The sequence below is a fragment of the Achroia grisella genome, unplaced genomic scaffold, assembly GCF_030625045.1.
Source record: "Achroia grisella isolate CSIRO2021 unplaced genomic scaffold, CSIRO_AGI_Agris_v1 utg640, whole genome shotgun sequence".
NCBI lineage: Eukaryota > Metazoa > Arthropoda > Insecta > Lepidoptera > Pyralidae > Achroia > Achroia grisella.
The window spans coordinates 5,287,609-5,304,280 of NW_026712977.1; the positions used below are offsets into that span (position 1 = coordinate 5,287,609).

Consider the following 16,672-nt stretch of genomic DNA (forward strand, 5'->3'; position numbering starts at 1 on the left):
TCGCAGGCGAAGTGAAGGAGCCGCCGCGCTGCACCACCCCCGACCCGGGCCGACGGGGTTGCAAGGGGTTGGAGAACAAATACAAAGTACGTACAAACGTGCGTTGTGAAAGATTAACTATTAAATAACTGAATTTAAATGCACTTCGGCCGTATTCATACAATGTAAAGTTTCTCCAACCAATATATTCGATACGGCCACTGTGTAGGTTCTACAAATTAATATTTTTATAGTATTTCCAACGTCTAATTGATTTTGACTAAATATTAATTTAGAGTTTCTATATAAAATTTATATTTAAAAAAATGTAAAGGTATCAAGAGCTTAGATTTTGTAACAATAGACAAAGTAGCCTAGTAACAGAAAGCAATTGAGAAGAGTTGTAGTAACACAAATATTACTAAAGTAGATTTATTATATGTATATCTATTATGAATACTATTTCACGATATGGTTGTGGATACTATCCTCTTATTTACATTATAAGAAAGTTAGCGATAATTAAATCCATCTCAAATATTCTATATCAATAAACAACGGTAGGCTATTTTTATTAATAATTAGATTTATTTTATATCTTTAATCAATACTATTTAATAATATGGTTGCGGTTAGAATCCTCTTATTCTCTACATTATAAGAGAGTTAGCGATAATTATTTTAGCGATTTTTTCGTATTAAAAATTGCTATTACCTATTATTATTACTATTTAATGATATGGCTGTAGACAGTATCCTATTTTTCTCTTCTTTATAATATTACCTATATAATATAGGTAATATTATAAAGAAGAGAAAAATAGGATACTATAATTAAATCAGTTTCAAATAATCAAAATTAAAAAATTCCCATATGAAGTAAAAAAAAAATTTAGGTACTCGTACACGTTACTTGTTGAACGATGCAATTCAGATTTTGTTCCAAATTTAGTATATGGGACCGACACGGCAGTAATTAAATTTTGACTCAAAATTAATTTGAAATGAAATTTTGATGAAATCGCTTGATAATTACTGAATATATCGCGGAAAATGGACACAGCACTCAAAGGATATATATAGTCGAATGATGATTATTATTTAAGCCGATTAAAATGCACAAGCGTACCTTTCTATAACATATGAATATATCTATTATCTCTACAAGAGGGATGGAAATAATATTTTGGAATAGCATACGTAACGAAGTGCAATTTTGCTCGAGACAAATATACTACATTAAAAATATTGCAGAGGATAGCTCAGGACCGTTTTCTTGATTATGTTACTAACCTGCTCGCTAAGCTGGTCTATTGGGCTCATCTGTTTAAAGTTATTATTATTATATTATTGGCAGGGATAGAAATTATAGATTTGGGAACAGGGCCATGAGACAGTTTTTATATCCTATACTCAGAACTGTACTATAGTAACAATAAGCGCCATCTAGTCTCTAACTGAGCTGAGCATGTGGTACTAATCAACTGATATAAGTACTTAATTTTTTTTGTAATGTATACAAAATAACGAACAAAAAAAAAACAAAATTATACTCATGAATTGTGTGAGATGATTCTTACATGCAGGGCATAAGAGTGATAACAACTTAGTCCTTTGGAATGAGAACGCATGAGGGATATCACGACGTCATGTGATAACGTGATGTCGTTGTGTTGTATATATATATAGGTGATTTTACAATATAGTATTAGTTTGTATATTGTAATAGTTTATATATCTTTTATTTTTTCTAATACATAAAAAAATAAAAGGTATTAAAGCAGTCAATTATGATTTTCATAATAAAGTGGTTATTGTACAATATTCATTATAAAGAGCTTAAAAACAATAAATGAAATTGCATTGGCTTAAACTCTGCAGAAATTTTAATCAATCATCCGGCATGAACGAGCTTCTGTTATTTCAATTTAATATTCAATCTTAATCAATTATCGTCAAGTTATAGTCACAGTGGGCAGGCAGTAGTTTCTCTAACTATAATACAAACTCAATTAGGACCTGTTTACAAATGACGGTCTATAATTTCACTATCTAAGATATTTTCTTTATTCATTGAACAAATATTGAGCCAATAAGATGAGGTTATAAAAAACCAATTTGTGTTTTGTAATATCCAATTTCGCATCGCGAGGATATTATAAATTGTCTGACTCATTAGCACGGAGGCTAGACGGCTAAGGATAGGAACTTGACTTTTTTATTTTCTGATATCGACGTCTATTAAGAAAGATTTTCCGCAACTCCCTATAGGGTGATATTGGTTTCGCAAATGCAAAGTCATTGCATATAACTAGTTACGAATAATAAATAACTAATTTATATAGGACACTGGCTGTTCTGCGTCTTTGTCCTTTTTTTAGGATATAAGCCCTCTGTTTATTACGTGTAAAAGTAAAAGATCGTAACAAAGAACAAACAGTCAAATTGTCTCATTTTCTTATACATAACTAGCTACTGGCTCGGCTTCGTATGCGTGTACATGTATAATATATATAAAAATTCCTTTTGAATCACACTATCTATTAAAAAAAATTGCTTCAAATTAGATGTTAGGATTTGGTTCAAGCCATGCAAGTTTATATATTGTATGCATGTAGGTTGTAGCCACTTTTATTAATAATCTAAAAGAAATCTAAAAGAAGTATACACTATAAAGCTGAAGACAGAACAGTCATTTGTTATTTTTGTACAACTATACGGCTGAACGGATAGTAACGATATTTGACATGAAGTCCTAATTACGGTGACGAACATATGGTATCTTTTAGCACAAAAAATAATCTGCGAGAGTGGAAAAGAGGATAAAAGTTTGTACAGACAAAGCCGGTATAACAGCTAGTATCTTACAGGATTCATTTCTTACAACTTGCAGATAAAACAGTTAAAAATAGTAATAAAGCATTGACAGGCAGAAATGGATAAAAAATGAATAAATGCTTTTTCCTTTGACTTTGTGCGAGTTGCCCGTTTGTTACACTCAGCTGGGTATGAAATAAATCGTTTCAGGTTTCATTTTATGTACTCATTGCAAAGCGGCTACTTCAGCCCCGCAGGCCATGTGGAGAATCGGTAAACGAATCCATTTGTAAATATGTTTATTTTCCGTTTGCATGAAATAAAATGACAGGGCGTATATATCCGGCGTACAAAATATACACAGGTACATATTATAATTACAACCAAGTTGAATGTTTCAGAAGGATTATTTATATATCAGTTATTACCCGCGGTTTCGTCTGTTTTTTAATATAAAAGATTACCTACTTATCCGTTTTGGATATACAACATATCGAATTACAGAGTTCAATTATTTATTCGTGAAGATTCGTGAACCAACTAACTATCAACAATACCGTATTTATAATATATGTATGATTGTTTGTGATTTTTAATGTAATATTTTTTTCAATATTTTCTATATGTACTAAAGTAATTAATAACGTAATATAGTAGTAGGTATACAAATTAATAATTTTGTTAAGAAAATTAATCGTACATATTGACAGGTAGACATAGATATATGAATTGATTTAATATTTTACTAATATAGTTTATCAGTTATTTATTAACATAATATGAATGATGAATATCCGAATTAAATAAATAAATAGAGTTGACGATCCAACACCGATTGCTTCGTCTAATGTGATTACTCAGAATAAATACGATCAACAAGTTGTTTATGTTAAAAAATGTAATTACGAAAGAAAATTTCCAGCACTCAATTTTCCACCTGACTAGACGATTTCCTCCAAATATATATCGAGATAATGAACTTCATCAGGAGTGCTTAACAGTTGCCTAACTCTGACAATATTATATATTATTTATGAAATAATATAAAGGTATAATTATTTCGTCTTGATTGTCTACAAATATCATAAAACTAATTAATATTAGAAGAACTTCATCAAATTAAGTGAAATGTCTGTGAAATTATCTATTTGATTGAGAAAGCGATATTTGAAGAGATATTACTGTTGAAAACATATAATTAAATAAAGCTTTGGGCAATTGCGAAATGTATTATACAACGAAAATTAACAAAGAAACGTATTCGCCTACACTACAACGAAATCTGTGTGTAATTAAAATATTTACATCCAAAAATAAGTTCAAATGGTTTTTTCTTTTACGTACAAGAACTTCTGAGATCAAAGGATTTGAATTTAATTACGTAAGTATGAGCACTTGCCCTAATACAAAGTACATACAAGTTTAGTGTAGCACTATCCCTAGCTCCATTTATAGTCGTCATACCTACTTATAAAATTGAAAGTAGAACGTTTTTGTATTAATAAATATAAATGAATAGATGTTTATACTTAAATCCTAATTACTACAGCTATTGAACCGAAAAGATTAAAATTATGAATTTCTAGGGGGTTCACCTTTTGTTAAAATATTACGAACGATTCAAAAGCGCTTTATAAGCAATATTATGAATGTATATTTTGTATGTATTCCATTCTTTTGTGTGTAATAAGTCCCAGTCCCAGTTAACGAAAAATGATAGGAGGTTTTAACTAGATTCTGAGGGTATATATACTTACATACAATATCTAGAATTTATATTAAAAAAATATCTTATATTTCACTGTGTTACTGTAATATTTCTATTCCATTTTTACTGAGATATTTAGATATGTCCAGAATTAAGTTTGTTGTCAAGGATGTTTAATAATAATAAAAAAAATAATTTAAATAAGAATAATAACTATACTAAAAAACATTGTACGAACAAGAATTAAAAATGTCCAAGAAAGTTATCACCTGTACAGTGTGAGTTGTGGCATACACTGTAATTTGCCATTAATGCTATGAGAACGGCTTCTTGTTCTCAAGTGCACATCAAAAATGCACTACACCTTAATGCTACTGCCACATTATCGAGCTTCGCAGAAGTACTAGCGGTTCGGAATCATTTTGGCAAATTCGAATGCCGTTCGATTTGCTGTCGGTTCACCGCTTGTCAAAGGATATTACCTACTGCGAAAAGCCAGTGCGAGTGACTACATTTCGCTGTATTCAGTTCAAATATGCTACGTGTACAAACCCCTCAGGCAACCAAAGAACTTTGACAGAAAACTGATGTGTAGCAAAATCTACCTCGCTGTAGCACGGTAAATATGATGTTGTGTGGTATAAAGTGTTTATCAACTTCTGTTACTGCGATTAAATCGTTGCATTTTAACACAATTGTTGAAATTGTTGTAAATGATAATAAAACATGTGAGTGTAAAGCTTAACTTTTTTACTGTGCTGACATATTGCAAATCTTTTTGCTTACATGATTAATTTCTTTCCTTCTCTTGCCTACTACTTGTACTAAGTTTTTTTTTCTTCAAGTAATAATATTATAATACTTGAAGAATTATATATAAATTTAATATAATTAAAAATAATTACTTGAAGAAAAACTTAGTACTGCATTTTAGGATCATAATGCTGTCGAATATGAAATTTGGTAAAGTTTATAGTGTATATGGAAGAAGTGTAGAAGATTAATATTTTATTGAAAATAATCGTTAATATGTAATGAAGTTAATTAAGAAAACATATTACATATGTTACAATGCGTTGGTCATACGCATCTTATTCAGTAACATAATTTGAAAAGGAATTAAAATTTAAATGAATTACGAATATGGTCTAATTATTATTCATTTAAATTTGGTCTAATTTCAACAAGTGGGCGACTACTAGTCGCTAATATTATATTAAATTATATGTGTTGTGCTTTATTTCTCTGTTCTGTGCCACCTCATACGACAAGCTCGGGGTAAAACACATTGTGCTTTTACTCCATCATCACATAGAAACACCGCGATAACACGACACGAATCTTAGCCCGTTAATGTGGTCGTAGCCTAGTAATTGCTACGTAAACCGACTGCTACAAATGCTGATATAAAGTATCTAATTAAAACGACGATTGCTATGTATATGAGTACTATAATAAAGGGGTTTCTGCTTCCTTTCCTTTTAATTAACAGTAAATGTTATTTTAAGCACAATATTAATGTTATAATGTAGAGCGAAATAAGTAAAAATAATACTATTTATTGCAAGCATATACTTATATTGTATGGTAACTGTATTAAATGTATTATAGTTCAGAAATAGATCCCGTCAACTAAGCTGAAGCCGGTAATAGTATTCATGACAGTGAACAACTTTCCGCAAGAAGCAATCTGCAAATCGGAAATACATTTTAAATTAAACTCCATCTGCTACAATATTGAAAAGAATAAAAACAAATGGTGAAATCTAAAATTCTGCCCAGCAACGCTGAATACACCATGTATGAATAATAAATTTACCATGTGAATATGTGAAAGGTTTTGTTGTATATTGTATAATTGATTTTTAAATGCACATTGCGTCTTTCCTAGTAAGTTTATACTCGTAGTGTACCTAATACTAAGTAATGTTAAAAATAGAAACTTTGTGTGTAAACACGAAGACACGTAGAGTTCTCGCATAAAAAGTAACTTTAATAGATTTGTTAGTTGTTTTGATAGTCATATAATTTATACTATTCCACGTATACAAACAAATAGTAACAACTTTAGTCTGTAACAAAAGCAGAACTAAAATAAATACTAAAAAAAGAAACTACGTATCATAATGCGTTAAATATTGTATCAAAAATTAATCCCTTTAAAAATGTTCTAGTCATTAAAGTCACTAGATATCAAGTAGTCGCGCAGAATTGAAGATGGTATTGGTATAACAAACTACTTCGGAAGACAAACCCCGTCTATTGCTAAGAATGGTTAGATTGATATTTCCTAACTTTAATGGTTTTTATCAGACTCAAAGAAAGGAGGATACTATTATTTCTGGTATATAATATGTACATCGAAGTATGTGCAGATATAAGATCTGCATCATAATACTGCATAAACGAATAACGATTTTGTTTAAAAGAGTTTAGTAAATAATGTCGCATGTGGCTATACGATGCTAGAATAAAACAATTAATAAAATGCACCATGCATTGTGTAAAATCGATAATGTTAGTCGATTTTCTATACCTCGATAGTGACTCATTCCATAATGAAAGTGGTAATGTTGCTGGCAGGAAATTCCTCTGAAATTGCACTGAACACGACCACTTAGGTTTTAACGTGTAGAAATTCCTTATGGACACCGTGCGGTACTAGAGTGTAATCTCGTAGAAACAATATTCAATTTGATTTCACTGAACAGTGACTGGGTAGTTAAAAGGTATAAATAGGGCAAAAATATGTATTTTTGAGAAGTACGGAATGCGTTTGAAATAATCATATTAAATTGTACCAATTTCATATTTCAGTTTATACATACGGCTATATTCTGATAGTAATAAGTAAAGCTATTTCGAGAGGTACCGGTAGAGGCACCACGGGCAAATGAAGTGTAATGTACAGTTAGATGTAGCGACTGGCTCAAGTTGTTGCAGAGACTCAATAGATGCGAGTGGTTCGGCACTGTCCATTACAGTTCATTTTAATTATAAACTGTTCATACATTGGTATACGTTAACGACTTTCTACACTTACATAGTACACGATTGAAGCGCACTACAAAATATATTAACGTGGTAAACTTACACTGTAAGAAGTAAGTAATAAGCTTTCAAACTGATTTAAAAACAAATAAAAGTCGAGTTCCCTGCCCGTACTTCTTGGCTGAAAGTGTTTTCCAAACAAGCAGGAAAAATGAAAAATATTGTAGGTATTCGCAACCAGAAGCATACCCAGGATGTATCATGAACTACATCAAATATATATAAATGACTATGAGGATAGGAAAAAATATGAACTTATATTTTACACTTTCCCATGAACTGCGTCGCTAATTACATTTTATACTTCCGTTCAGTCGGGTTTTACACCGACTTCGTTGTACGAACGACTAGTCAATGTGGTTGTGTGGGTATCTATGTACAGCTGTAGCGTTTGATATAGTTTGGCTTCTGTAGGGGTAGTTACTTAGAGGAGACTGCACTTCGACGTAACCTAATTAAAATCCTCTCGTTTAGCGGTGTACTAGACATCCTATATCTAGATCATACTCATATTTTTATGGTTTCAATCAATTGCAGACCCGGAACCTATTAAGAACGTTCACTAATGAACCTTTAATAACGTCTACTTTATCTGAGTCTTTTCAAATAAAAATAAAACAGTTTTTCACGATTCATTATTTATTGAGGGGGTAGCTATCTAAAAAGTTCATTCATTCATTCATAAACTTAAGAGCGACGCTCTTGTCGGTGGAGCTCTTGCCACTTTCCACGATCTTCCATCACACCTTTTAAGCCTTGATACGACACGACTCCAATTGTGTCTATGATTTGTTTGATGTAACTGTGCCTTGGTCTTCCTCTCCCCCTCTTTCCTTCTATCTTTCCCTCAATAATTAGTTTCAAAAATTCATCGTGCCGTATCAAGTGCCCCAATATTTACCCTCTTCTACCTTCTATAGCATCCAATGTCCGCCTTATTTCTTTCACCCTGTGCAATACTTCTTCATTTCTTACTTTATCTTTCCAGCTAATTCTTTCCATCCTTCTCCAGCACCACATTTCAAAAGCTTCCAGTTGGTCCTTTTCTTTTTGAGTTAATGTCCACCTTTCACATGTATACAAAGCTATACTCCAGATATAGGTCTTAATAAATCGTTTCCCTGAGGTCTTGGATATTTTAGCACGTAAAAGGTATTTTTTGTCATACTTTTTTTGCCATGGCTATTCTTGTTGTAATATCCGTGGTATCGCTGGTGATTAAACTGCCTAAATACTTGAATGTGTTTTGTTAATTTTTGAATTTTTTTTATAACGGGGCTTAACTTTTGTTATTCTCATTGTTTTTGTTTTATTTATATTCATTTTGAGTCCGTATTTTTTTAAAGTTGTACTCATAATTTCTAATAGTGCTTGTAGCTGTGTGTAGTTTTCTGCTAATGCAGCTATATCGTCAGCAAATCTAATGAACTTTATTTACTTTACTTTCTTTTGACCATTTATTTTAATTCCCCTTGGTTTAATTCTAATCTAAAATGTTACTTAATATAATTTGTTGCACATAATTAATAATACTATTTACCCAATTACAATGAATCACGGACGGTTATGATTATGATCTATATATATTTAGTATGTTTATGTATTCCCTACATTTACATCCCTACTTTTTTTACTGCATTTTTTAAATACCAATGAACTACTTATCACATTTTTTTAAATTACCTCATCATCATAATACCTACCTAATCCTATAAGCAACGTCTCGGATGTAACCAAATATATTTACTGTCCAAATCTACTAAAAGTTATTTAAATAAAAATATTTTAATAGCTAAAACACAACTGCTGAAAGGTACGTAAGCCGGGTTATAAATTTTATATGCATTTTTACCACTCTCCAAATGCTTTTTAACATAAAAATCTTATATTTTTATAATATTCATATTGCATTGTTAACGGTGTAATCCTCTACCAAAATATATTTAATAGAATTAGGTGTTATTTTGCGAACGTCCAATTTCCTGCTTGATGAATTTATATTATTTTATTTAAAGAGCGGAATTAAACAAAATAATATAAATGCATCAAGTAGTACCAAAAAGTTTTTAAATAACAATACTAATAATGTAAATGTGAAATTACCATGTCCGTTACATTGTCACGCCTAAACGACTGAACCAATATTGGTAAATTTGGTGTAGAGAGTATTGGCCTCAGTGTGTCCTGTAGTGTTAAGTATTAATATCAACATAGACTTATTAAGAATTAATTAAAAATGAAAACAAACGAATAAAAATTATAACACGGTCTGAACTTTTAAACGTAAAGTTTAATCAGTGATAGCTATTTAAATTTGCTTTCGGAGATCGTGTCATTTCAGAACACAGTTCTGAATTTATAATAGTAAACTTTAACTTTAACTTAAGTAGCTACTTACTAAAGTAAGTGGTAGCTACTTATATTTACCTTGAGATATCGTTTCATTTAAAAGAAATGTCTTTTAATGTGACAAAGTAAAAGTTGAGTCGTAGTTCCAATGTTTTCATCTTACTTTACAAACCGGAACATAGTTTTGTGAATTCGCCACGAGCGATGAGCGAAGTAATTTAATATCATCTTTATCAGTTCTTTTTCTATCTTCTATTGACGACTCGCTATCGCGCAGCTCCAGGAAAGGTAACGTTGTAATTTGATCATCTTATATGAAATTGAAATCACAGACACGATCCTCCTGATGGTAGGTAATGGTTAAATGTCGACTATGTACATTAATAGCACTAGGGATATTAAATTATCCGACGCACGTGTATCACGTGATTGCACTACCGGTGGACAAAGATGGCACGTCTTGTATTCTGTAATTTAATTGCTTTTCTCACCCCAAAACCCAAACAGCTTACAAAGCAAGCTATTAACTGAAGTAGCCACGCCATACGAATTTCTACCAAGTCTACCTGTATGAATCTTTATAAAATATCGTTTTTTTGGGTAAATAGTTATTGCAGGTACCCGATAAGTAAATCAAATTAGAACTAGCGACGTTAAAATTAGATATATGTTTATAGATGTAGGTATGCAAGCAGTGAAATAGCAAAAGCTTGACAAAATAAACAAAAAAAATAAACCAACTACCAATCCGGATCAATGAAACCGACGCGGGATTAAACCCTATCGACTGTAAAAAAAGTAATTGAAATCCGGTTTGTTTTAGTTTCAATAAAATTTAAACGAAAACTACGCCGGCGCAAAAATTGCACACAGATAAAAGACCGCTCTTTATGCATCGAGCGTCAAAGTCACTTGTAACTAACTTAAAATGAAACCCTTAAGCCCAGCTTTTTCCATAGCACCGCTAATTGGCGACTATTCATGGCGAAAACTTTGCATAATGTGTCACTTCGTATAGTTCCGACACGAGTATGTTTTCATGCGCTAAAACGGCGAGAATAAAGTTATATTCGACTGAAACTGTGCATCGCATACATTTAAGATGAATAGAAGTTGAAATGAATAGTTTAAAACGTATTAAATGGGTTGCAAATACGAAGTTGTCGGACCGTTTCATAATGCCAGAACTCGAAATGACGAGCTCTCGGAACGAACTCAGAAAACGTCGTGGAATGAATACTCTTTAGTTGTTAAATATTAAATGCTTCTTGTCCGAGATATCAAATGAATAATGTGCTAAACAGTATTTTATATCTGTTAACGAAGTGTTCTGAATTCCACTTTGCTTTATCCTTATATTGCATATATAATAATTTTGAATAGATACAGGTGTATCTATTCAAAAAGTTTAAATAAAAGGTTTTACATAGAGTCGACATGATAATCTTCTGTTATTCTTTTTAGTTGAAAATTAATGCCATGTAACGTAGTTTTCCGATGTTAACACGTAAGCTCTAATTTTGTATGACATAACACGAAACTCTTTCGATTTCGAAAGTAATCACGATAGTACTATATAATAATTTTCATGTTCTGACTAATGGTGAAGAAAACTAGTGTCTCGTAACGTACTTTTATCACGACATTTCATTAGACCGTATTCTAAAAGTCGTAGTGAAGTTCGGAGCGCGAGTGATAATAACAATTTACCACACAAAGACACTTCATATCTTCAGTTTCACTTGGTTACACTTCCAATGGGAATTAGTTGCAAATTGTTGTAAGACACAGTTTCGAGATTGTAAGGAACCTGATGCAGTAGGAACCCACTAAACTATCTTTAGACGGTTTCTACTGCATCAGTTTAAATCCGACCGACCGAATAAAGTTAGGTAAGGAAACCTAGTTGACATGTATAGTCGTACCTATATACCTATGCAATGATTTTATTCTACTATATTATAAAGCAAAATAACGCATGGTCTATAATTTCAAAACATATTTTGTAAATACGCTGTAATGCATAGGTGTCAAGTAAAGCTTCTTCAACCTTCAAGTTGGTATATGAAGCTATTGTATCTTGACATGCGCTGCATAAACTGTTAGAGTTTCTTTGAGATTATGTACGTTGAGTTGCAGCATATATTCTTGTCTAGTATGTAGCCATTATTATCAAAACTGTGAACTATAACTGAAAGGTATTTAATTTTAATACTCTTACTACTACGTTAAATTTAGAGTACGAAGTTAATATCAAAATAACTTCTTTTCTCGGTTTTGATATTTAAAGTAAATAAACTTTCACGTTTACACTCAGTAATTTTTTGAAAGGAATGACGATGAAAATAAACATGTTCGTTGGAAATGCGGTCAGTATCTATTTTGCGAAGTGTCAGGTGATCGTAAAAAGCCTTCAGGCCTAAATGACCTAATTTATTCTTGCAAGGTTACATTTCAGGTCATCTATAAAAATACATACATGGACTAGTCTCGAACGGGTTCTAGTAATTATGTAACTATAATATTATATTTATAAAACGACTCCCGAACACTTAAAATGCATAAATAATAATTTCTTGTCTTATATATAGCTTCATTTTAGATAGATCAAATGTAGATAACTTTATATCTTTTTATACAATAAGCTACGATAAGCTACTATTGAAACGCAAAAATGCTTCTACGGAATAAAAAATCTGAGATGTTTATAAATAACAACAAAGATTGTGACGTACAAATCTGTTCACTGTAATAAACTGGTTAAAACCAGACACAACTGCCTTGAACAAACTTAAACTCTAAATATAAACTATCCTCTTAAACAATACACAGACATACTTACTATTGTTTATTGTTTTCAAAGGGCATCTAAAACTGGATCTAATTAGTGACATATTTCGAATTTAGATATGTATAACTGCCACACACACATACTCAAAGAGGAGATGAAGGATTCGTATCAATATGGCTATGAGGAGAATATATTACGCCTAGAATACAGACGGTACATTATAATGAAGATTCAACATTAAATCCAATCCACCTGAGTAACACTAGTATTACTAGCAATGTTATAATATACATATTATAATAAATCTCGTCAAATAAGAACTCGTACCCGAGGATTGGAGTTGGGTCATACATCAATTAGACATCGAATCTGTGACTTAGACAGAAAACAAATTTAAAACTTCAAAGCTTCGGATGTTACCTTTATAAAATAGAAAATAGTCAACATGTTAGTTTCCTCGTTGATAGCTAATAAATTCAAAATGGCGAACTTCTAACTTGACGACATCAAGGAAATTGAATATTAAATATCTCGATATTCGTAACCAAGACAGCTCTTGCGGCCGTGAACTTAGAAATAGACTGAAAATTCCCGCCGCGACAATCTACGACTATACACCGGCGAATATTGAATCTGCAATTTAAAAGAGATTTTAAAACCGCGAGAAAACGTTTTCCGTGTCTATTTCATTCTGAAGGCTGACAGCTAATTTATAGTTAAATCTAGCTGCAAAAACGGGGTGGTAGTGTGCATACGGTGCAGTAGACAGTAGAAGGTCACAAGGGGCTATCTATATCGAGCTTAGGAATATTCTATATTGGGGTTAAGGTCTATTTTCTATAATGTTGAACATTGGAGACTTATAAATCTATAAGAAAACTATAATTCATGACAGATATATATCAGATAAATATTAAAAAGCACTAATTACATATTTGATATGATAATCATAATACTTAACTTTCGATAAAAAATGCAAATTTCATAATTGTAAATATTAACTAATATAAATTATTTTTTCATTATGTATGTATAATTAAATTGGGTATTTTTTCAACTTTTATGGTTTATATAAAGAATTATATTTTTATTGAAATATAATTCTAATTCGTTCATAAGTAGGTACAGTATTAAATGAAGAGACCGCTTTCATTAGGTTTTCTAAGGCTTCATGCTTTATAGAAAAATTGAAGGCTTTTGAACAGCAAATCTCTTAATGTCCTTAAATTTAATAAATAGAGATTTCCTCTTGTAAACAGAATTTAAAGACAACGAGAATAGATTTTCTATCACTAGAGTATTTTAGTAAATAGATCAGCGCTACTGTGCCAGGGACGCGTTTAATATATGCTCATTGCCGACATTTGTGAATCGCAACCTTCGAACAGAAATACAGCATGCAAGCCTGACGATTTGGTAACAAATTATATATTACCTAACAGTGCCCCGCCACGACATCGCACGTTACTATTATTATATGGTTGTCTAATTATTTTCAAAATATAATGGGATATCTTACTCGCTGATTTTGTTTTCCTATACAAGGCCATCCTTCCATATCCATACAATCTTGGTCACATGAATTTATTCTTTACTTATCTTATGATTATTTATCGATTTTAGTCATATTGGGATATTTTATCTACATATTGAAATTTCAAATATTTTCGTCAAAAGTTCAATTTGTCGTTTTTTATGTTATTAACTAATGGTCTTCGGATAAATGCATGCATTAAAAGTAGGAGATAAAGTTGGTTCGGTAGATTTATAATATTAGTTTTTAAAAATTAATATTACTAATCAACCGAGAAATCTTGTCTCTAACTCTGAATACATAATTTAAAGTATAAAATATGATATTTCATTTTAAAGCGATTCATAAATGAAATAAGTAATACTAACTTTTATCGCAAAAGAAATCCAAGCTATTCAACTCAAAGAGCTATTCAATGTAGAGCTCCATTTGATTTTAGATAGTAGCCTGCCTTACCTTATTACAGGGCTACGCTGTACAAGGTGCTGATCCTTTGAGCGAGATACGCGTTAAGACTGCAGTGCAAATTGCATCTTAAAACTAAGTTAGCCTCAAGAAAGGTTTTACTGACACACAACACAGGACATGTAAGACACTCAAATAAAACTCGTTACCCTTATCCCGCTAAAGTGCTCAAAGTATTTGTTTTATTTTGTTCTTATACTCCTAATTCATTTTCAGTTCCATTCCTAATGATAGTTATTATTGAAAGTTATAATATAAATAGATATATTAGATAACTATTTTTAAATTAATATGATTCGTTCGTTCGTTCGATTCGTGATGATTTTTTATACGTATTTACAAAAAAAAGCTGACAAACAACATAAGCTCTGCTTAGCTTTGGACTAGATGATGCTGTATAAATTGTTCTGGATGATTATTATAATAATAATATTACATTATGTATGATTTTTTTGAGCTTAAATTATAATTAACTGTAAGAACTGTAGAACTTTAACATCTGTTAGTAAAGTAATAGTTGCCACGAATTCAATCTGTCTCATTGTTTTATTACAGAGTTCCTACTGCCTCTCGAGTTCCATTTAACAGACCAGCGCATTGTCGCAATAAATAATATTACATTATCATAGGACTTGCATTCAAACGGACAGCATTGTGAGTAGAAGCCCCTAGAAGGTGAATATTCTCAAACCTTTGTGAGATCCAGTCCCTCTAGATAAAGTGAATTCTACATAGAGATATTGCCTGGCTCTTTAGTCGAGTACTCTCAATATCATATGTAGTTTTCATACTATTATGAATTACATATGAAAATCTTAATGGATGCTAAAAGGGATGAAAATAAAATAGCCAGTGCAATTAAACTAGGACGTGCAAGAAACCGTGTTTGCGATTGTTGGTGGGAAGCTACTAAGCAATAATATGGTGTAGAGACTTAAATACGGACTGTACTGACGGTACTTTACATGCGTTTTATAAATTTAATAGGTAGATTACATTACCTTACATAGCGTTAAAATATACAATTCTAAATAATGGAGCTAAGAGAAAAAAGTACAAAATAAATAACGCAAAATATATAAAATAAACTAGTTGACCCCGAAAACATTGTTTTGTCATATTACTATTAAAAATAGGGTTGATGGTAGAGGGGTAAAAAATGTTGTATGTGTTTTAATACAGAATCAGAAACCTACTAAACTAATATTTTTTTGTTAATAATATAAAAAAATATTAGGGATGGGTTACCCTCATCTTTGAAGGGTATGAAAAATAGGTGTTGGTTGATTTTCAGACCTACCCGATGTGCATACAAAATTTCACATATATCAGTTAAGCCGTTTTGAAGGAGTTTGATAACAAACACAGTGCCGAGAATTTTATACATTAGATTATACACGTACATAGATATGTAGTTCGTCGCTTTCAGATACCTTCACTGTTTTGTTCACAAATTTTAATATGCTATTTAGAATTTAAAACTATTGTAACGAAAGTTATATTTAAAACAAACAAAATTATTTTAGTAAATACTTATTGCGTAAGTACAATACCAAAATAGTATTTCAGTAACATTGAAACTCTATTATGTAGTTGGACATTATTCATATTCATTTGAGTTTGCAGCTGGCGATGACATGAATAGAAATGTAGGTACTTTGTCTGGGGAGGCTGTTCTGCGGAGAGGAAATCGTAGGAAGCGATTATCACTGGAACAATAAACAATCTGCACCGGTATTGCGCTGCGGTTGCATTGTTCACACCTCAATGACCACCGGCTATGTTATCACTTCGACCGGATTCTCGGAGAAACTATTGGTCTAGCAAATTGTTGGACATACTAAACACATCCTCGGCATACAACGTATAATGGTTTAACGTAAATCTTTACGTATCTTAATTTAGAACTACTTTATAAACATTTATGTGTTACTACTTTACTTTACTTTATTTACTTCATGTGTTTTAGGTCTTGTTT

The 16,672-nt window shown here is 31.3% G+C and overlaps 1 long non-coding RNA gene across 1 annotated transcript; it reads right to left on the bottom strand.

The window, feature by feature from the left end:
* Positions 1–6,108: 6,108 nt before the first annotated feature.
* Positions 6,109–13,322, bottom strand: LOC131849365 (uncharacterized). Its single transcript, XR_009357790.1, has 3 exons — positions 13,116–13,322; positions 12,747–12,837; positions 6,109–6,194 (listed from the first exon to the last, which is right to left on the bottom strand). It is a non-coding gene; the product is annotated as an uncharacterized LOC131849365 (long non-coding RNA).
* Positions 13,323–16,672: the final 3,350 nt, after the last annotated feature.